The 23,481-nt window shown below is 39.7% G+C and overlaps 1 long non-coding RNA gene across 1 annotated transcript in view; it reads right to left on the minus strand.

Annotated features, from left to right (window-relative positions):
* LOC149265459 (uncharacterized) overlaps nt 1-23,130 on the minus strand; it is a 72,182-nt gene extending 49,052 nt beyond the window's left edge. The window contains exon 1 of the long non-coding RNA XR_016251299.1: nt 20,815-23,130. This is a non-coding gene — a long non-coding RNA (uncharacterized LOC149265459). The remainder of the gene's footprint in view (nt 1-20,814) is intronic.
* Between the last annotated feature and the right edge of the window lie 351 nt (nt 23,131-23,481).

The following is a 23,481-nucleotide window of genomic DNA, read 5'->3' on the forward strand; positions in this document are numbered from 1 at the left end:
TTATTTTTATGTTAATAAAGTGAATTTGATTAGTCATTATGCCAACAAGTCTAATGGGTGCTTTGTGTAGCCTTGTTGGTCAACTTGGAGACAAAATTGAAGGTCTTAATGAGCACTTGGCAGCCAAATTCGTGGGAGAACAAGCTAGAGGATTTGTAGGATGGTGTCCCCCTCATTTATGGGCCCTTACCTCGAATTCTCCACCATCAACTCGGAGTTCAAAGGCCACCAAATCAATGAGCACAAGGGCAGCCAAGCAAGTCAAGTTGGACTGTTGTTAACTACAAGTCTTGGGAAGCCAAGTCCCTAACTTTTAGGAGGACTGTTGGGTCCTCAAATTGTATAAATAAGAGGGCTTGGGGCCTCATTTTGGTTAGCTAGTTGGTAGTCATTTTTGTAGCTAGTTAGTCATTTTGTTTTAGACATTAGTTAGCTAGCTTGTAGTTCGATTTTTAGGCCATGGATTAGCTTTGCTTTCAGCTCATTCTCAAGCTCTCCTTATGGACAGTTTTGATGTACTTTTCATTTCTTGATTAATAAAGATGGATCCAGCTTTGCACCAGCTCTAAATCTTTCATGGGAGGCTGTAGCTCTTGGGGTTGGGCCCATCTCAAGCGCCCAGTACCTCCCTTGTGTATCTTTATGTGTTTGCTGCGCTCTTGAAATAAAAATCTGCTCTTTAGATCTTGCTTTGTTATGGTAGTTGGTTTTGATGGGTAACGTAGCTTTTTATGCTTAGAATCGATTGGTAGGAGTTTGTTATGCATTTAGATCTTTTGGAACGCTCTTTCTCACGTGAAGTACATGGTTCTCTTTCCAAACAAAGCTGTTGTTCATTTATTTCATTGACAATTAGATTAAGTTAGCTAAGACTTGGTTTGTTTGCAAGAATTCATTGATTCGTTTAAATGAGCATTGTGCAGGGCATCTCTATCATCTTCATCACCTCCTCAAGTTCTATTTAACCTCTGTCTCACTCATTTACCCTCCAACTCTCTCATTCCCCACATAGCTCCATCTCCTTCAACTTTCGTTGGTTCCATCCTTCCAATCATCAAACCATTGCATACACTCTTCCTTCATCTGATTTTCCAACTTCTGAGCCGTCACCAGCCTTATTCCTACCTTACACATCTCCCCCTATCATTCCATCACTCCTCCATCACTTCAAACACTCACGGTAGGTCATCCTGTAGCCATTTGTAGACATCCTGTAGAAAACAGAGTATCCTGTAGGATCCTCTGCAGGCATCCTGTAGGAGGCCACTCTCTCGGTTGCTGAGCATCTGAATGCGAGGAACCTCTGTGGATGGATGCTAAGGATCCCTAGGGACCTCTCCTAGCCTCCCCAACCTGTCCCACGCTTTCCTTCCTTCTCCATCCCATCTGCACAACCAAACCCTAGTTAGCACAAGATCACAATCATTCCACATACTTAAAGGAAAAATACAAAAACATAACTTTCATGATGCAAGTAGTTTAGATCCATGCATTCTTACTTATTAGAGGTAATGACAGCATTGGTAGAAGTTGCATTTACATTCCTTGCATTGTAGAGGTCAGACTAGTTAAATTAGGGTTTCCTAGGTTTACATGCTTTGATTTGCTTTCAGTTCATTTTTGTCAAGTAAAGTAGCTTTCCTTTGAGATTAGCTTTCATCCATCAATTAGCAAGCTTCTTCTGAGAGCCTATAGAAGTTGGCTTGAGCCCTAGCGGACTTGTGCCAGCTGACCAAGTGACAGCTGCGACAAGAGCTAGTACTTGTGCATATAGCGCCGCCGCTTCCAAGTTTGTACGAACTACCGGGTTGATAAAATTAAGAGACAGGAAGCCCCAGGAGTTGTAGCATTATTGCTACAATACTGGAGCTCACCATCTTTTTGGCGCCATTGTCGGGGAAGCGGCAGAGTATTGGTGATTGTTGCTATTCTTCTATTTTCTACTACAACCTTCTGCTAAGTAGTTTATTTCATTTCCATTATGCAATTTCATTTATGCAAAAGTAGATTAGCCTTTCTTGCTTTCCTAGATTAGCATTTCCTGCTTTCATAGATTAGTATTTCCTGCTTTCATAGATTAGCATTTCCTGCTTTCCTAGAATAGCCTTTCAATTCCGCATTTCAATTCTGCAAGCGTAGATTAGCATTTCAATTCCGCAAGCGTAGACTAGCATTTCATTCTTGCAATTTCATTTGAGCAAAATAGATTAGTCCTTTCCTGCTTTCATTTCAATTTCGCAAGATAGTTAGTTGCAGTTCAATCTATTTCATGCCTTGTAGGAGTAGAGATAAGTTAGAAAAATGATTGCAAAACACCCCCACTGCTTCACACAGCCAACGTTCTTCTTCGATGGTTGTGATGAAAGAACCCCTGGGTGGACATCAAGACATATCTGAAGAACCTCTAGGGGAGAAGAAGAAGAAAACATTCCTCTGGATCAAATGGCTACAGGTAGAGATGTTGGGAGCAACATCTTGTCCAAAGATGAATTTGAAAATCAAATCGAAGATTTCAAGAGTGATATGAGGCAGTTTCTTGCCACGCAACTGGATACCTTGCGGATCCAGAAGAAGCAAGAGGAAGCCAAGAGGGCTTTGGTCATTTTTTGTCCTAGGTGCCTTAAAAAGCATCCTAGGAACGAATGTCCAATGCACTCCCTAGAAGTGTGTTTCATCTGTGAGGAATACCATCCTACAGATCAGTGCCCTTCCTTGCCCAGAATCAAAGCTACATATCAAAGAGCCAAGAGAGCCACTGAATCACTCTGTTATATGAACCAAAGGAGGCCACATGGACCCATACCCTACCAGCAGGAACTACAAGGGGCACCCGAGACCTATTATGACCCTTACCAAGCCACCTTCATGCCTTCTTGGGGTCCCCCTGCTCATCCTTCCTGGTCTACACCTCCTCCTTGTTCATATTCTCCTTGTTCCTTCACAGCTCCATATTATGCCCAACCAGTTGCTCATTCGTTTCACTCTTATGCTCAGCCACAGCCTCAGTGGAATGCACCTTATCAGGAGTGGAGGCCCCAGTACAACTCTCATCCCGCTCATTTTCCTCCACCACCTGCTCATCCACAACCATCGCCTCCTCCTCCACCAAGGCAACCCCAAATGCCTACCCAACCACAATGCCATCCATCTCCATCTCAATTTCACACCCCCACTCAGCTGCCCGTACCTCCATTTCCAAAACCATGCAATGGAGTAGCTCAACCCAATTGCAAAGCTGAGGCACAACATATCCAAACAACTCCTCTTGAGCCCAATGATCTTCACCAAAGCTCAGGAAGAGTGTTGCAAAAAAGAGATCATCTTGAAAGCATTGAAGGACCAAAGGCAAAAGAAGATCCAAAAGAAAAGATCAAAGAACCATGGGCTGCACTTGATGAAGAGAAGAGATCAGAATCAGAGATGGAGAAAGCTTCCTCATGGTCACCATCAAATCCTCCATGTACTCACGAGAAAGATCAGCAAAAAGAGGAAGATGAGAAAGTCATGATAGAAAGTGACATGAAGAATGATCCAGATCAACAAAAGGACCAAGGATATCAAAGCTATATTGAGACGTGGTTCCAGACAGTCACTAAGTTGCAGCAGTACTCTCGTCCTCAGCTATGTTTTGTAATTTCAAAGTCAGATCATTTTGTCTCTGAAAGTTGGATAGTTGTCAAAGCATGCATTCCGAGCCTTTACATCATCTTGTCTCTAATCTCGATGTGCACATGGCTCCATTGGAAGTATTCTTATACTTGAAAATGATTTTGTTTTTCAAGTAGGGTAGGGTAGAAAAAAGAAATGAAAAAAAAAATGAAAAAAAAGAGAAAAAAATGAAAAAAGGAAAATAGAAATCTAAGGTGAAAACCTCCTCGGAGGCGCCTTAGATTCGCTCATTGATTGAAAACCTCCATGAGGCAGTCAATGGGTTGGAAAAAAAAGAGAAAAGAGAAAAAGATCTTTGGGTGAAAACCTCCCTTGGAGGCGCCCAAGGCAGGCAATTAGGGTGAAAACCTCCATGAGGCGCCCTAGTTGTTTTTCAAAAAAGGAGAAAAAATAAAAATAAAAATAAAGCTAATCTCCATTTCATGTTGCAGCAGTGACATTGCAGGTTGCAAGAAGGACATTGTAGATCAGGTAGATCACTCAAAACAAAGACAAAGGAGTTTTTGTGCCTTCTACAGGAAGTTTCGTATCTTCTACAGGAAGCTTACAAAGAAGCCAAATTGATCTCCAAAGAGGACCCGAAGGCTTGGAATATGTCCATGAGGCCTACACTCATCTATGTTTCCACTCCTCACCCCTTTTTCATCATTCTTTTCATGTCATTATGCTTCTTTCCTCAAAACTGTGTTTTCTACAGGATGCTCTATATTTCTACAGGAAACATCCTGTAGAACCTTTGGACGAGCCAAATTCAATCTCAAAAATGAATCTAATGGTGGGAATCTGTTGATTAGGCCTACAAGCACTTGTGTGTCCATCCCTTGCCTTCATCCATCATTTTTTCCACCTCCTTGTGCCTCTCATTGTGCTTCTACAGGATCTTCCTGTAGAAATTGTGGGAAACTAGGCATGCATTTCAAAAAGTGGTTTTGCAAGCATGGTAGCTTCCTCAAAGGTTCAAGAGTCCTCCTGCAGTCTTCCAACTCATCCTCCATCATCTCCATACCTGCATCACAGCCAAAATTCATTTTGTCATACCATGCAAACACATGCAAAATGCCTTGAAGCCAAAAACACATAGAGCAGAATTTGTTTTTGCCATAACTTGAGAACCATGCATCCATTTGACAAACCATTTTATGGGGGATTGTACAAGGTCGATGACAACATGCCTGAGCAGTTTCATGCAATTCCGATGCACGGTTTCCAAGAAATCAGCCTCCATCACCATCAGCCATTTTTGCATTTTCTCCATAACCGTGCATCCGTTTCAAAACCTGTTTCATGGGGAGATGCACGTGGGTGATAGTAGCCTACCCAAGCAGTTTCAGCCAATTCCGATGCACGGTTTTCGAGAAATCGAGCTCTGAAATATTCAGCCATTTTCCAATTTTCTCAGAATCCGTGCATCCATTGATCACGAATTTGCTATGGGAGATGCATAATGATGATAGAAACATGCTCAGCAAGTTTCAGATCGATTCGCTTTGGCGTTTGGGAGAAATGTCGAAAACAAGTTCTGGTTTGGTGAAGATGCAGCAACAGCAGCTTGAATGTGCAGATTTGAACGTGGAAAGAATTGTCTGGAGCTTGGATCCGGCCAGAGGACACCTGCACATGAAAAACACAATCAAAGATTAGCAGCCCAGCCACATGCAACCAGAAAAACTAAGCATGCAGCAGCAAATTCAGAGCAGGTAGCAGCCAAAAAGCTTCACAAGCAACGGTTTGACTTCAGGTACGTGACTAAACTAATTCCTCTGTTGCATGAATGTAATTCGAAGCATTGCATGAACGAATGAGATGGTTGTGGTTAAGGGAATCGGTGGCCAGCCAACTAGACACCCTCATCTAGTTCAATAGCGCTTGGTGGGTGGATACGACACGTGTGCTCAGCCAACTCAAGAGGAAATTTGGAAACAGGCAGTGGTGACCATTTAACCTTCAGCGTGATCGATGGACGTGATTATAGGCAAGGAACAAATAGTTAAACACTGCAGTGAGGACCGACAGTCTGCATGGGGCCAACGTGCACTTCGCCAGCTCACCCTCCATCAGTGGAAGCTTCCATAAGCAGCCAATTGAACGCAACCGTGAAATGCCCTCACCATCCGCTGATTAATTTGCACTTGCATTTGAATCCATAATAGTAGTTCTCCTGTGTGTGCACGGAATGTTCAACTGATTCTGCGTCAAATTCTCTTCCATGGGTCCTATTAAGAAATTCCTCTGTTGGAAGCGATAAACCATTGTAACACTCACCTATGCACACGTCCAATCTCTGTTTTGCAATAGGTTACATGGTTGGTGTAAAAATCAGCTCTGCACTATGTCTGTGAGAGCTTAATTCTTGTTGATCAGTCGAGTTCTAGGGTAGCAGCAGTATTATGACCCGAGAATTGGTCAAAGGAGAGGTCTACACAGTGATGAAACGTTGTCATAAGAACCAAGAAGAAAAATCACAGGAGCGCAGTTCTACAGGAACGCAGCCTACAGGAACGCAGTCATCTACAGGAAAGCGGGTGCCTCACGAAAAAGTTGGCCAATTAAAGAGGTAACCCTGAACTCTGCATGCAACTGGTTAGTAAAAGTGGCAAGACCTTCGTCCACAGTCGGGTCATAAAGATATTGGTGGAATCGTTGTTTGTTGTGCCTATGCTATCGTTCTACAGGATATCGATATAAGTAGACTGTGTTGAATTTTGTGGATTATGTGCATGCTCTGTCTTAATAGACCAAATCTCTGTTGCATTTGCCACCCTTAATTAAAACGACCGTGTTCATCATGCCGGGTGGTTTTATAAGACGAGAACCCACTGAGTCCACTAAATTGAGGGAAAACCCGGCAGTGGTAGAGCTCTTCCCCAGAGCACAATGGATGCCTTTTTGTGATAAGCTGCAGGATCATTGAGAAACAAGCTTCTACAGGAAGCCCAAAATTGCAGAAACAGGCTTCTACAGGAAGCCCGAAATTGCAGAAATGGGCTTCTACAGGAAGCCCCAAAAAGGTAAAACCCAAAGAGAAGAAGGTGGACATCCTAGCTAATGAGGCAGCAGCCATACTTACCACCATTAGCACACCTCCAAGACCAAAAAGGAAGGGAAAGAGGCAAACCTTCATGTACTTTAAAGTAAAAAAGGAGCACAAAAATAAAAGTGGGCAAACCCAAACCACTGTCAAAGGAGCAAATTGACATTAAGGACACGAAAGCGAAACAAAAGGAGGAGCCTCCTTCAAAGATATCCATCAACTTTGAACAGGGAAGCCCGAAGACATCCACTTAGAGAGAAAGAATGAAAATGTTGGACACAAAGGCCTCTCTACAGGATGCTGAGACAGTTCTACAGGAAGCTGAGAATTCAACAGGAAAAGCAGCAGGCCGTGAGGGAGAAGAGCAGAAAGGAGGAGAAGATGAAGGCTGCCACAGCACAGTTCAAGGAGACGGCACCCCCAGCCAAGCAAATCAGAGAAAATTGGTTCTACAGGAAGCTAGCAGACTGTTTCTACAGGAAGCCAGCGAAATGTTTCTACAGTAAGTTTGGAAAGAGGGAAGCCAAAGGAGAAATCAACCGAGATGTTAGCCAAAGAAGCCACCAGGGCCATCAGATGAGGAGAGAGATTGGTTGCTCAGAGGATGAGCAACACTTTCAGTAGGGGGGTGATGATGAGCCCCAAAAATGTACAATTATTTGGGCTCATTCAACCTCCTAATTTGGCTTAGTCCACCATTCTCATTTGTTTATTGCATGTTTTTGATTATTTTTATGTTAATAGAGTGAATTTGGTTAGTCATTATGCCAACAAGTCTAATGGGTGCTTTGTGTAGCCTTGTTGGTCAACTTGGAGACAAAATTGAAGGTCTTAATGAGCACTTGGCAGCCAAATTCGTGGGAGAACAAGCTAGAGGATTTGTAGGATGGTGTCCCCCTCATTTATGGGCCCTTACCTCGAATTCTCCACCATCAGCTCGCAGTTCAAAGGCCACCAAATCAATGAGCACAAGGGCAGCCAAGCAAGTCAAGTTGGACTGCTGTTAACTACAAGTCTTGGGCAGCCAAGTCCCTAACTTTTAGGAGGACTGTTGGGTCCTCAAATTGTATAAATAAGAGGGCTTGGGGCCTCATTTTGGTTAGCTAGTTGGTAGTCATTTTTGTAGCTAGTTAGTCATTTTGTTTTAGACATTAGTTAGCTAGCTTGTAGTTCGATTTTTAGGCCATGGATTAGCTTTGCTTTCAGCTCATTCTCAAGCTCTCCTTATGGACAGTTTTGATGTACTTTTCATTTCTTGATTAATAAAGATGGATCCAGCTTTGCACCAGCTCTAAATCTTTCATGGGAGGCTGTAGCTCTTGGGGTTGGGTCCATCTCAAGCGCCCAGTACCTCCCTTGTGTATCTTTATGTGTTTGCTGCGCTCTTGAAATAAAAATCTGCTCTTTAGATCTTGCTTTGTTATGGTAGTTGGTTTTGATGGGTAACGTAGCTTTTTATGCTTAGAATCGATTGGTAGGAGTTTGTTATGCATTTAGATCTTTTGGAACGCTCTTTCTCACGTGAAGTACATGGTTCTCTTTCCAAACAAAGCTGTTGTTCATTTATTTCATTGACAATTAGATTAAGTTAGCTAGGACTTGGTTTGTTTGCAAGAATTCATTGATTCGTTTAAATGAGCATTGTGCAGGGCATCTCTATCATCTTCATCACCTCCTCAAGTTCTATTTAACCTCTGTCTCACTCATTTACCCTCCAACTCTCTCATTCCCCACATAGCTCCATCTCCTTCAACTTTCGTTGGTTCCATCCTTCCAATCATCAAACCATTGCATACACTCTTCCTTCATCTGATTTTCCAACTTCTGAGCCGTCACCAGCCTTATTCCTACCTTACACATCTCCCCCTATCATTCCATCACTCCTCCATCACTTCAAACACTCACGGTAGGTCATCCTGTAGCCATTTGTAGACATCCTGTAGAAAACAGAGTATCCTGTAGGATCCTCTGCAGGCATCCTGTAGGAGGCCACTCTCTCGATTGTTGAGCATCTGAATGCGAGGAACCTCTGTGGATGGATGCTAAGGATCCCTAGGGACCTCTCCTAGCCTCCCCAACCTGTCCCACGCTTTCCTTCCTTCTCCATCCCATCTGCACAACCAAACCCTAGTTAGCATAAGATCACAATCATTCCACATACTTAAAGGAAAAATACAAAAACATAACTTTCATGATGCAAGTAGTTTAGATCCATGCATTCTTACTTATTAGAGGTAATGACAGCATTGGTAGAAGTTGCATTTACATTCCTTGCATTGTAGAGGTCAGACTAGTTAAATTAGGGTTTCCTAGGTTTACATGCTTTGATTTGCTTTCAGTTCATTTTTGTCAAGTAAAGTAGCTTTCCTTTGAGATTAGCTTTCATCCATCAATTAGCAAGCTTCTTCTGAGAGCCTATAGAAGTTGGCTTGAGCCCTAGCGGACTTGTGCCAGCTGACCAAGTGACAGCTGCGACAAGAGCTAGTACTTGTGCATATAGCACCGCCGCTTCCAAGTTTGTACGAACTACCGGGTTGATAAAATTAAGAGACAGGAAGCCCCAGGAGTTGTAGCATTATTGCTACAATACTGGAGCTCACCAATGATTGATCAAGTTGGGAAAAATAGATGGACTTCTATTTTTGATGAAAGTGTGAGTGATCAAAGTCTATTTTTAGACTGGCTGTCAAAAATAGAAAAGTCAAATATTATTATCTCACAATAATATTTGGACTATAAACTTGATCGTATTCTCTTGGAGCACTTCAGAATGAGCTACGGATGTGGTACATGCAGATCCCACAAGGAAATACATGGTTACCTATGGGATGACTAATATTTGCATGCAGGACTTCAGTTAGAACTCAAGTGAGTTGAGTTTAGTGGTCTGGAGGTGCAGTTGATGGAGTTGTGTTCAGTTTAGCTTTGTTAAACTGGTTGTATTTAGTCTAACTGCAGATAGACTAATGATGAGTTGTTAAACTAATTATTAACTCATAATACAACTAATGAATACATCAGTTAACTCAGTTGCATGTCAGTGCATGTTCAGTTCAATAGGGACAAGTGGTAGAGAATCAGATTGCTATCAGTTGTGACTATAGTTGTGCATCAGATCTTGCACAATCAAGGGATTGAGTATGCCAATGAGTTTTCTCACGTATTTGGCCCACATTTTAGCCTTTGCTCACGTCCACAAAGAGTGAGTGACTATTTTGCAGGTGAAAAACGAGTTTGGGAAGCTATTCTCATCAGTTCTTGAGCAGGTATTGAGCAGTGGAGGCAGGCAAGCAGTGGAAGGGATTTGGAGATCAGATCTGAGTTGTATTATGTGTAACAGAGGTGGAGATACTTGTGAGAAGTATTATGCTATGTAATGTTACATGACTCAATCAATATAATATACAGATAGTGTGGGGTTTTTAGCGAGATGCTTTCCCCGGGATACATACTGTGTTAATGAGTTTGATTGATGCTTTTATGTGTGCCTGTGAATGTTTCTGCTTCTGTAAATTGATGATCAACGTAGAGGAGATTATGTATTATACATGTTCCGCTTATAATTGTATGATCAGGATAATCTCTGTGAATATGTGTTAAATTATTCAAAATTTCTACAGGACATCGTAGAGACAGGCTACACTTTTCCTTCAGCTACTCCTACAGATCCAGCCGAGAAAAAGAAATATGAAACAAATGCGAAAGCAGTCAGTACTCTATTAGGATGTATATCCCAATCGGAATTCATGAAGGTAATGCACTATAAATCCGCAAAAGAAATATGGGACAAAATTGTCACGAGCTATGAAGGAGACGAACAGGTAAAGCGTGCTAAACTTCAAACTCTCAGGATTAAGTATGAGACTCTCAGAATGTATAATGATGAAAGTGTGGCTAACTATTTCCTTAGGGTAGATGAGATTGTTAATTGCATGAAAAACTTGGGTGAAGAAATAAAAGAGGCTATTGTGGTTGAAAAGGTTCTAAGATCATTGTCCCCCAAATTTGAATCTAAAGTGTCTGCAATAGAGGAAAAGGAAAATCTACGAATTCTTACTATGTCTCAGCTTCACGGAATTCTAACTGCTTATGAAATGAGAAAAGGAGGTCCATCAGACAGAAGAGAAGCTGCTTTCAAGGCTTCAGGCAAAGAAGATTATTATGAAGCAAGTCACGTGCTAGAAGATGAAGAAGAAGAATCAAATTTTGTCAGAAATCTTCAAAGGGGTTCTGGAAGGTTCAGAGGTAAGTTACCTTTTAAATGCTTTGCTTGTGGAAGAGTAGGTCATTATGCTGCCAAATGTCCTCACAAAGATAAGAATGACAAGGGAAAGGAACCTGTTAAATGGAACAAGAAACAGAATGAAAAGAAGAAAAGCTATTACACGCATGAAGATAGTGATGGTCTTTCAAATAGTGACGAAGATGAACAGGGTAATAGATATAAACTTTTAATGGCTTTTGAAGATGATGACTACATGGATGCTATAGATGTAGAAGGCTTCTGTGAAGAAATGAATAATCTCAAAGTTTGCTTAGAAGAGAAAAGTGCTATTATTGATTCTCTACAATGTCAACTGGCGGAAAAGGAAAAACATCTTGAAAAATTGGAATGTGAGATTGTTTGTCTTAGAAAGGAGATTGAGAAAACAAAAGCGATTAATCTTAAATTTGTTAAAGGATCTGAAACCTTGGATGAGATTATCAATGTGCAGCGTTCTCCTCTGATCAAGACAGGTCTGGGATATAATGGAGAAACATCTCAAGCTTCTACCTCTAAAAGTTATCTTGATGCAGCAAGGAGGAGCGAGCAAAGACCAAATAAAAGACATCAGGTGAATCAGGGACAGTTTACCTCAAGAACAAATAAAGACTATCAAGAAATTCGGGGACAAGCTGCCTTAAGGACAAACAGAAGCTACAATTAGCCACAGGTAAAATCTTCCCAATTTGCCCCAAGAATGGATGTCAATAGAAGCTACAATCGGTTGGATGATAGATCTGATTATCGCAGAAATTTCTTTAATGGCCAATGTTTTTCTTGCCATAACTTCGGTCACAAAGCAGCTCAATGTGTTGCCTACAAGACAATCATGACTAGAGAAGCTCAAAAGCAAAGAAGTATGACTGGAACCATGAAAAGGACTTATAACAACTTTTCGGTTCTTGAAAATGAAGTTGAATGCTCTATTTGTAATAACTTTGGTCATGAAGACTCTGAATGCAGGAGCAGGTTCTGGAAGACAACTCAGAAGGAACAAACCTCAAATGTCAGAACATGGAGAATAAAGGAACCGCAACCAGAAAGATGTGGGATAGCCTTTTATGCAGAAGGTCAAGAAAGTCTATGGTACATTGACAGCATATGTTCGAAGCATATGACAGGGGACAAAGAAAAACTTGAATCATATACCGCATTAGAAAAGGGAAAGAAAGTTTCTTTTGGAAACGATATCTCTGCAGCCATAAAAGGAAAAGGTGTTGCTCCGTTGAAAGAAAAGGTCAAAGCTGGAAATGTTTTGTATGTTGATGGATTGAAGCATAATCTTCTGAGTGTCAGTCAGATGTGTGATCAAGGAACAGAGGTAATATTTAGATCAAATGGATGTTGTGTTCGTGATCTTGATACAGGTGAAACAGTGATCAAAGGAAGGACTCCAAATAATCTATACATATTTGAAGAAAGACAACAACAATGCTATTTGAACAAGGATGATGAACACTGGCTATGGCATCGGAGGTTGGGGCATCTAAGCTTTCCACAAATAAGGAAAGCATGCAAATATCAGGCAGTTCGTGATCTTCCAGATATCAAAATTCCAGACAACACCATATGCAAATCATGTCAGTTTGGAAAGCAAACCAGAACTAATTTTCCTGAGAAGGAAGGATCAGCTAGCATGCCTCTTGAGCTAGTACATACAGATACATGTGGTCCATTCAGAAAAAGAACACCTCGAGGAGAAGAATATTTGATATTATTCATTGACGATTTCTCCAGGTTTGTCTGGTTAGGACTTATGAAGCACAAAGATGAAGCATTCGAAAAATTCAAATCCTTCAAAGCCTTGGCTGAAAATGAATCAGGACACAAAATTAAGTGCCTCAGATCTGACAGAGGTGGGGAGTTTACCTCAAATGAATTTTTCGATTTCTGTGAAGAACATGGGATAAGAAGAGAATTCTCTACAGCTAGAACTCCTCAGCAAAATGGAGTTGTGGAAAGAATGAACAGAACAGTCCAACAAATGGCTCGTGCTATGCTTGATGAATCAGGTACTCCCACAACTTTCTGGGGTGAAGCTGCACATGCTGCGGTTATTATTCTCAACAAAACAAATGTCTGAGTAAACAGCACTCAAACTCCTCATGAGCTCTGGTGTGGTAAGACTCCTTCGGTGAAGCACTTCAAAATCTTTGGGAGCAAATGTTATATTAAGAATACTGATGAGCAACTTGGCAAACTTGAACCAAGAGCAGATGAAGGCATTCTTCTTGGTTATTCTCCACATAGCAAAGCATACAAGTGCTACAATAAAAGACTTGGCAGAATTGTTGACAGCATTGATGTTGTGGTTGATGAGAAGGGATACATTCCTAGGCAAGTTCATCATGAAGACATCGAAGAAGATGAAGGCTACCCTCAAAGACAGAATGATGAAGAAGAACCTCAAGAAGAAGAAGAACCTCAAGAAGAACCAGAGGAGCAGACAAGAATAGAAGAGAAGACTCCATCCAGATATGTTCAGAAGAATCATCCAGAATCTCAGATTGTGGGGCAGAAAGAAGCAGGAGTACAAACAAGAAGAACAATTGCAGAAGCTTCAAGCTATTTGGCATTACTCTCTTCCACTGAACCACAAAATGTGAAAGAAGCATGCAAAGATGAATGTTGGGTCAAAGCAATGGATGAAGAACTTGAGCAGATCGAAAAGAACAACACTTGGGAATTGGTTCCTAGACCAAAAGATAAGAATGTCATAGGGACAAAATGGGTCTTCAAAAATAAATTGAATGAAAATGGAGAAGTAATTAGAAACAAGGCCAGACTTGTTTGTAAAAGGTATGCGCAGCAAGAAGGAATAGATTTTGAAGAGACCTTTGCTCCTGTTGCAAGACTTGAGGCCATCTGAATGTTCCTTGCTCTCTCAAGCTTTCAAAACTTCAAGGTATTTCAAATGGACGTGAAATCAACCTTTCTGAATGGAGACTTAGAAGAAGAAGTATATATTGAGCAGCCAGATGGTTTCATTCTTGGGAATGATCCAAACCTTGTATGCAGATTGAAAAAGGCTCTCTATGGTCTCAAACAAGCTCCAAGGGCTTGGTACTATCGTTTGGACAAATATCTTCACCAACAAGGTTTTCAAAAGGATCAGCAGATAGCAATCTCTATATGAAAGTTGAAAATAACAAATTGCTAATACTTGTTGTGTATGTAGATGATATTATCTTTGGCAGCAATGAAGAGGCTATGAGTCAAAACTTTGCCTTGGTTATGCAGAAAGAATTTGAAATGTCATTACTTGGAGAATTGACATACTTTCTTGGATTGCAAATCCAACAAAATGAAGGAGGTATTTTCTTGTCTCAAACCAAGTACCTCAAGCAGATCTTGAAGAAGTATGGCATGGAAGATTCAAAGCCAGTATGTACCCCCATGGTTACAGGATGCAGCCTCAGTACAAATGATGAATCAGCAGCAGTTCATCAATCAACTTATAGATCCATGATTGGGAGTTTGTTTTATTTGACAGGTACCCGACCAGACATTATGCATGCAGTAGGAATTGTTGGAAGATTTCAAGCCAACCCAAAGGAAACTCATCTTCAGGCAGTCAAAAGAATCTTCAAGTATCTTCAAGGGACTCAAAACTATGGCTTATGGTATCCTAGAGATACAGATCTCACTCTTCATGCTTACACAGATGCAGATTGGGCCGGAAGTGTGGATGACAGGAAAAGCACAAGTGGTGGTGCATTCTTCATGGGTTCCAGATTAGTATCTTGGTTCAGCAAGAAACAGAGTTCGATTGCCTTATCTACAACTGAAGCAGAATATGTGGCTGCGGCATCTTGTTGCACACAACTTCTTTGGATGATGCAGACCTTGCAGGATTTTCAAATCACTTGCACTCCGACTGTCTCTATCTTATGTGATAATACAAGTGCAATCAGCATTTCAAAGAATCCAGTCATGCATTCAAAGACCAAGCACATACCAATCAAGTATCACTTCCTCCGGGAACAAGTGCTTGAACAAAAGGTCAAGTTGGAGTATGTTTCTTCTAAAGAACAAGTTGCTGATATTCTCACAAAACCACTGCCCAGGGAGACTTTTGAATATCTCAGACAAAAGCTGGGAGTAGTTGATGCTTCATCCTGCTGTTGAAGCTTGTCTGTTCTAAAGAAAAGTTGGTGTACGCGTGTTGTATAAGGGATATCCGCGTACATACGCTGATTTATGCAGGTGAAGTCACGTATATGGAGTTCTGAACAGCGAGGGCAGACTCTAGTTGGAGAAGGACTGAGATGGGTATGCCAGAGTCCTTCAGGCACAGTTTCAGGGGGAGCAGCTTAAAGTCTAATAAAGCATTGTTGGCATTTTGATGTTTTTGGTTCTAGTTCACAACTGTTGTTGGTTTCAGGAGAAGGAGCACAAAATGAAATCTTGGTTGCTGATCTAAAAGATGATTATCAGATGCTGCTGGTGACTTTCATAAGTCTTGGTCTAGATCTTTCGTCTCTATGTAATGTATCTCTCTTATGATGTCAAGGTCATGTAACGGCCTATGTTGGTTTCCCCACTATGCCTGGGATGAATGATGTAATGTAATTGGTTGTTATATGTAGATTTCTGATGTATCCCCTCTTGGTTGGGAGTATGGATGTATGTATTAAGTCTTTTGGTGATAGGAAGGTCCTTTATGATGTATAAGTCTTGGTTCTTTTTGAAAAACATCTTTTACAGATCTTGCCTACAGTCAGGGGGAGAATGTTCAGCACAGCAGAGCAGAGATATCAGCATGTTCTCAGGGGGAGCACAGCCCTTTGCCCTTGATGACAAAGGGGGAGAATGATTCTAAGGATCTTGGGGTTGCCATCAAGTCCAAAGGGGGAGATTGTTGGCATTTTGGCACAGGTGTGGCGCTACGTACAGGTGTTGTCCTTGATGGCAACTCTCTTTGATGACAGATCTCAGTCCAGACTACAAGAATGAAGAGAAATTTCATATACGCAGGTTCATTAAGCCCAAGTTGCGTATACACGCTGGTACGCTATATACTAAGTCGTGGATACGCAGGTTCGCTATATACGAAGTCGCGTATACACGCAGTTTCATGAACAGAAAAGAGCGTACATGTCGAGAAGTTTCCATTTGGTCCGTGGTAGTTAGTCCTCGGTACTTGAGCCTATGTTTTTGACCAAGGTATCTCGACAGACGTGTTGATCCCTAGTTTTGAAGTTGATGGTATTGTGTTACTATGGTTTTGGACCGTGGTATTGTGAAGGGCCTAAGGCTATATAAGGAGAAGAAGATCATTAGGAAATTGCACTGAGAAAGTCTTGAATATCTGATAAAGAAAGAGATCTAGTATGCAGGTTCTGGGTTGCTTGATCTAAGCTAAGGAGAGATCACACCGGTTGATGGAAGACTAGATCTAAGGATAGATCAGGATCAAATGGTTTGAAATGAACTATCGGTATATGGTTGATTACGCATATTTTTAGATCTGCATACTGACGCAATGTTATGAGTATGACTGATGTCTGGTACAGCTGCAAATTATGAAAAATTATTTTTAGATCTGTACGCAGGTTGTCTTTGGTAAAAACGCGTGTATACGTGGGTTGATTTCATTGAAGTAGCGTATATCTTTTGAAGCTTAATTTTTGGGGTTGCAGTTGGGTCTGACTGTTATTGCAGAAGTTCTGTAGTCTGCTCTGTGTTCTGGTGACTGGGTGTTGACAGGGTTTCAGTGGTTCAATGATTCAAAGATTGATGATGCTAGTATGATCTGTTATGAAAATTGATGAATTGTGGTCTTCAGATTGTAATGTTGTGCTTCAGGAATATCCAGTCTGAAAATGTATGAAAAGTGGTTCCTGAAGGAAAGAAGATTGTAGGCCAGCACCTACGTACTAGTATCTTAGCTAGTACAAGAGCAAAGGGGGTTGGAGCTCCCTTCCAGGAGAGTATGGAAAACGAGAGAAGGTTGTAGCCTTCTGCAGGTTGTAGCCTGCGTACTGGTATAAGGCTGCACCAGTACAAAAGATTGTAAATTGAAGTTTCTTATTAAAGAAAGATAGAGACGACTTGCAGCAGGTGGTTTTCACCCACATTGGGTTTCCACCTTATATCATGGTGTTCATGTGTGTGGCTTTTGTGTGATGATCTGTTCTGTTATACTGCACCTGTTTACCTTTAATATGGTTAATAATGTCCTGATGCATTTACTGAAGATAAACTAACTGAATCATAAGATTTCTGGTTATACGTTGGTTGCTTTAGACACAGTAGCGTGTACACGCTGGTTCACTTAACTGAAGTAGCGTATATGTTTCTGCGTATGAAATTGAAAAAGTTTTATTGATCTGATAATACTGATTCACCCCCCCCCCCCCCCCCCCCCCTCTCAAAATTATTTCCAACATGTTACACTTATGTAGAGTTTTTTCGTCACCCAAACTAAGTATGCACTTGAGTAAATTTATATCTTTGGAAGCAATAATGAAGTTGTGCATGGTGATGGCCTTAAATAGGCATTGACACGCATGAAGAGGGTTCTTAATCGTTGTCTTTATGCCCTCTATTTCAACCGCATTATTAGATGATGGGTTACATTTATACTTCTCAAGTGGAAAAGCAATGAAAGATCTGAGGATCTTCTAAGCATGTACTAGATTTACAATGAGATTGGTAGAAAGAAGTAGAGCTATTTTAATGGTTGTGGTGATTATAGGCTTGGACATTTTCAAACTATAGAATGTATAATGGAATTTAGGCTCTAGGAAAGTAAGTTTAATCGTGAATGGGAATGGCAAGCAACCAGTGAAGAAGGAGGACACATTTGGGAGTAACATCACTAAAATAGGTTGACAATGAACACAATTATAATTGCCTAAGAAGGCAAGGTATCAAAGAATGGATAGGGCCTACAAAGAAGCTCTAGATGCTACTCACAAGTGCCATCACAAATTCTATGATGAAGTCAAGGCAAAAATAGAGGAATTAGAGAAGAAATTTACAGACAAGATGGTGCAAGACTTCAATGGAGGAAGTGGGATGCAAAGCCACTTCATTGGATGCTAGACATAAGGTTCTCAAGAAGTAGAGACATAAAACTTTTTAGGATGGTAGAAACATCTTGGCTCAACAAAATTCTAATTGGATAGATAATTAAAGTGAAGAGGAATCGACAAAGGGAAGTTCTAAACAAATTATTACAGAGAAAAGTATGGGAATTACAAAACAAAGTATGATGTTTTTATCGAGGCTCATTGGGACTAGAGGCAATGATAGTGGTAGAAGCATTTTAGGACTAGCAAGTTGAAGACACTTAGCCCAATGCCTAGTCTACCTACATCCTAATATATTTTGATTCTATGGAGGAGCATTAGCTTTGCTTAATAATTGTTTAGGACTTTTTAAGTCTAGTTTTCCAAATCAAAGGACTTCCTTTATGCCCTACTACTCAATATTGTTAGGAATTAAAAGGTTATGGTTTACCAGACAACCCCAAGTTTTTGGTTTAAAAAAATAAGATGATTAAGTATTGAATGCATTACTAGATATAGTTGCTTTGCTATTTTGAAGTATGATATTTCAATCGTTGATGTGTATTTTAAACTCAAACATTCTCTCAAGGAGTATCAACTCCATAATCACTTATCATGCAACCTATTTTTTGCATATTAATATGAAATAATATCTAAATGACAAAAAAAAACTTAAACGATTGTTATTTTTAAGATTGATTTTAAGATTTCGTGTCTAACTAGGAATATGCTCTACATGCAAATGCAAATGTGGGAACACACACATTAAAAACTTAGAAAAGAAAAGCATGAATAGGTTCACTAAAAGCATAATCATATTCATCTACAATTCATAAAATTATTCCAAATTTTAATATAAAGCTATAGAATTCTCATTTAATATTCATGTAAAAAAAAATCTAATAATAATGTTAAGAGCCTTCATCTAGATTTCAAGAAACATTATAACTTAATACCTAGGTGCGTTATATAAAATCATTCTTTTGGTATGTATTTTCTTCATTATTTGTGACATTATATGTTATTATTTAGTTACCTTATAATTTGATTATTTCATTATATTGTGTCATCTTATTTATTATTTTAATACATATTTTATTTCATCATATTATTGTGACATTGGTCTATTATTTAGCTCCATTATATTACTCATTTTTCATTATATTATGATGTAATCTTAGTTTAATTTGGATCATAAAATGAAACTCCTTGGCCCGTTTAAATTTATACTAATACATGTCTGAGGGGGCAGCTCAACTTGTGATCTAAGTGTTGTGAAATTGTACAAATTAAGAGATCCAAGGTAATACCCTAGACATGACTCAATGTATGGAGAGGAGGACAAGTCGTAGGCCCCCAGAGGTATAATAGTAGCGGCCAAAATCGACCCCATGTCATGCAAGTATGAAACTGCCCGGTTGTCAATTCCTCTATGTCACCAAAAAACCATTATACTAATACATGAAAGTAACAAAGATAAAGAATGGAAAAAACTTATTTTACCTATAAAAATACCAAATAAAAAAACAAACAAACTTTACTCTTGAAGAGTAATACATGAGATTAGGGGTATTTTGTTTCCTACATATTCATAACTTTGTCTCCTTAATCCATTGTCTAAAATAAGATTAAAGTTTAATTTGTTTCCTACATACTCATTGATTTTTGAATAAATGAAAGGAAGCTAACAATAATATAAAAGGGACTTGTTTGCAGAGATACGGGTTTCAGGAAAGTTTCATTTAGAATTCCTTATAGTTTCAACAACTAATCTGCACTCATTATCTCTCTACAACTATCAAATGGTCAGATAGATATATACTTTCCTTTGAGATGGTTGCATTACCGTAGGGGTTCAATAGTAGAGGATTATTGCGTAAGTGGGGTTAGATTGATATGAAAAGATAAGAAATTATAGTGGGAATTTATAACAAATAAATAATGGGAAAATTTATTATAACTCAGTTGTTAAATTAGTAATTGAGACAATGTTATATATGTTAATGTAAACCCAGAATAATATAATTATAAGATAATTTAAATATTGTTTTATGAGTTGAGAAAATTACCTAATTGATAAAATGCATATTGTTGTACAAGTTTGGGACCTAAAGCTGCAGTGGTTTCCAAAAACCCACAGGTATCAAAATGACCGGTCCGGAAAGGATTGCTCTCTCACTTATAATTCAATTTATAATTGAATTATAAGTGAGGAAAAGAAACGATCAATACATGAACTATTATTTTTCATATTCCATGTGAAGGGCGGGTAGCGGGGATCTCTTCCCTTTTTTTATTTGAATTCCCTTTGGCATACATTGTCCCGATCTATCTTTTTATTCACACTGAGGTTATAGGATAGGAAAAGAATGGAATCTATTTCACATTAATTGATTTCAAGTAAATCGTGAAATTATGTTATATACTTAATCACTTTATATCTACCTACTCTATATCTATCTAGATAGATATAGAATAGGTAGATATCTGTTCCTTTGAAGGAATTTCCCAAGACATCCCATGTTGAAGCTGCCTGCATATAGAAAAGTTGTTCAACAACAATCCAAAGAAATTGTCATTATTCAACAACAAATTGTTGCAGAAAAAAATTTCAAATAACATGTTAAAACATAAAAATTTAAATACATGGAAAACCTTGTAAAATGGAAAAGTATAAGAAATATACGCGCAAGAGTAATCACAAAACAATGAGAAAACAAAATTTTTTAAAAGGTCTTTATCCATTTGAGGACCGAAACAATGGCAAAACGCTGTCATTCATTAAAAAAAATTCCAATTACAAAGAAGTGAAAGAAAACAAGTAATGTGCATACCTTGGAAGCTTCAACCCGTTTATTATCTACCAATTCGGTTGGGGCTGCAATTTGCCATGATTAAATATCATCTTGTCTCTGTCTGCAAGGAGTATATTATATACTTGTGATTCTCAAGGACCACGGTATCCACCCACTACCAATCATTCTCATCAGCATCAACTTCCTGGTAGAAATTAAACTGATATTTCCTCTGATCACACCCGCTCGCAACCCACCATCCTCATAAGCATCAACTTCCTCATACAAATTAAACTGATATTTCTTCCTGGTAGAAATTAAACTGATATTTCCTCTGATCACACCCGCTCGCAACCCACCATCCTCATAAGCATCAACTTCCTCATACAAATTAAACTGATATTTCCTCTGCTTGGCTTTGTGTGATGATTATCTACTTTCTCCATTAACTGTTTTGCCATCCTCATCGTTCACAAGGTCCATGTACTCTACTATGAACCCTGCCCTCTGTTATTTTACAAGTCTTGCACATAACCAGCCCTCTGAACTCCTCTGAAATAACAAGTCTTGCACATAACCAGGCTCCTCTAAACTCCTCTTCATCAATGGACACGTCTACTAGGTACCCATTTACTCAACTTTTTTTTTTCTTCCTCCTCACCAAACAAGCACTACAAGATCAAGGTGGGCTCCTTCTTTTGCACAATTTTCTCACTTAATGTTTCAGCAACTTACAAGCTCCATGTTCATTCTGAGCAAATATTGGTCATCCATTCCTCCATTCAGAGAGAACTAACATCATTCCTTGAAATACAAGCTCCATGTTCATTCTGAACAAATATTGGCCATCCATTCCTCCATTCAGAGAGAACTAACATCATTCTTTGAAACACGGTTAAAACAGATAATATATCAATGATGGGTATCTGTGACCACCCAGCACTAATCATTCATCAACTTCCTCATCCAGATTAAACTGATCTTTGCTCTGAGGGTTTGGCCTTATGTGATGGTTATCTACTCTCTCTGAAAGTTGTTTTGTTTCATCTTCACCGCTCACAAGGTCCCTGTACCTCACTATGAACCCTGCTCCCTGCTTTTTTACAAGTCTTACACAGAACCAGGCCCCTATGAATCCCTCTTCCTCACTGCGCACCTCTATCAGGTCACCACATCCACCCACCACCAATCATTCTCGTAAGCATCAACTTCCTCATGCAGATTAAACTGGTCTTTGCTCTAGACGGCTTGGCCTTATGTGATAGTTATCCACATTCTCCTTCAGCTGTTTTGTTTCATACTCATCGCTCGCAAGCTCTATCTACTCCACTAAACCTTGGCCCTGCTTTTTTGACAAGTCTTGCACATAACCAGGCCCCTCTAAACTCCTCTTCATTAGTGGACACCTCTACCAGGTCACCATTGCTCAACTTCATTTCGTCCTTCTCACTAAACAAACACTACAAGATCAAGGCGAGCTCCTTCTTTTGCACAGTTTTCTCACTCAAATGCTTCACCGGCTTACAAAACCCATGTTCACTCTGAACAAATACTGGTCACCCGTTCCTCCATGCAAAGAGAACTAAGCCATCATTCCTTGAAACACAGTTAAAACAAACAATAAATGATGGGTATCAGTGACCCACCCACCACTAATCATCATTCATCAACTTCCTCATACAGATTAAACTGATCTTTGCTATGGAGGGCTTGGCCTTATATGGCAGTTATCTGCTTTCTTCCTCAGTTGCTTTCTATCATCTTCACCACTCACAATGTCCCTGTACCCCGTATGAACCCTGCCCCATCCTTTTTCACAAGTCTTGAACAGAACCAGGGTTTTCTGAACCCCTCTTCGTCACTGGACACCTCTACCAAGTCACCACATCCACCCACCACCAATCGTTCTTATAAGCATCAACTTCCCCATACCGATTAAACTGGTCTTTGCTCTAGAGGGCTTGGCCTTGTGTGACGATTATCCACGTTCTCCCTCGGCTGTTTTGTTTCATACTCATCCCTCGCAAGGTTTCTGTACACCACCGAACCTTGCCCCCTGCTATTTTTAACGAATCTTGCACAAAACCAGGCGTCTCTGAACCCCTCTTCGCCACTTGACAACTTTACCAGGTCACCATTGCTCAGCTTCATTTGACCCTCCTTACCAAACAAACCCTACAAGATCAATGTGCGCTCCCTCTTTTGCAAAATTTTCTCACTGAATGCTTCACCAGCTAGCGTATAAGACCTATGTTCACTCTGATCAAATACTGGTCATCCATTTCGCCCTGCAAAGAGAATTAGGCCGTCATTTCTTGAAACATAGTTAAAACAGACAACAAATCAAGGATGGGTATCATAACATGATGAGTAGAATTTATGAGTCGTCGATGGCGAGACTACAATGGGAAAAACCCCTCTATTCCTCAGATTAACGATTAACAAGTAAGCCAGATTAACTAGATTAAGTAGTTATCAAATTTGCTATTCCAATAAATTGCTATTGGATTTTATTTGGAAAAACCCACTAGAAAAATTTCCAAAAAATCACATTATAGAAAACTGCTAAATTAAATATTCTTTAATTTAAAAAAAAATAACATAGTAAAAAATTACTAATTCAAATAAAAAGATTTTACAAATACAATTCAAACACTTTTTTACTTAAAAAAATAACTTGACAATGAGAAATGACCATCCAGTCAA

Source organism: Pinus tabuliformis, chromosome 6, assembly GCF_031772625.1.
Source record: "Pinus tabuliformis cultivar Carrire ecotype Pingquan chromosome 6, CPIR1, whole genome shotgun sequence".
Taxonomy (NCBI): domain Eukaryota; kingdom Viridiplantae; phylum Streptophyta; class Pinopsida; order Pinales; family Pinaceae; genus Pinus; species Pinus tabuliformis.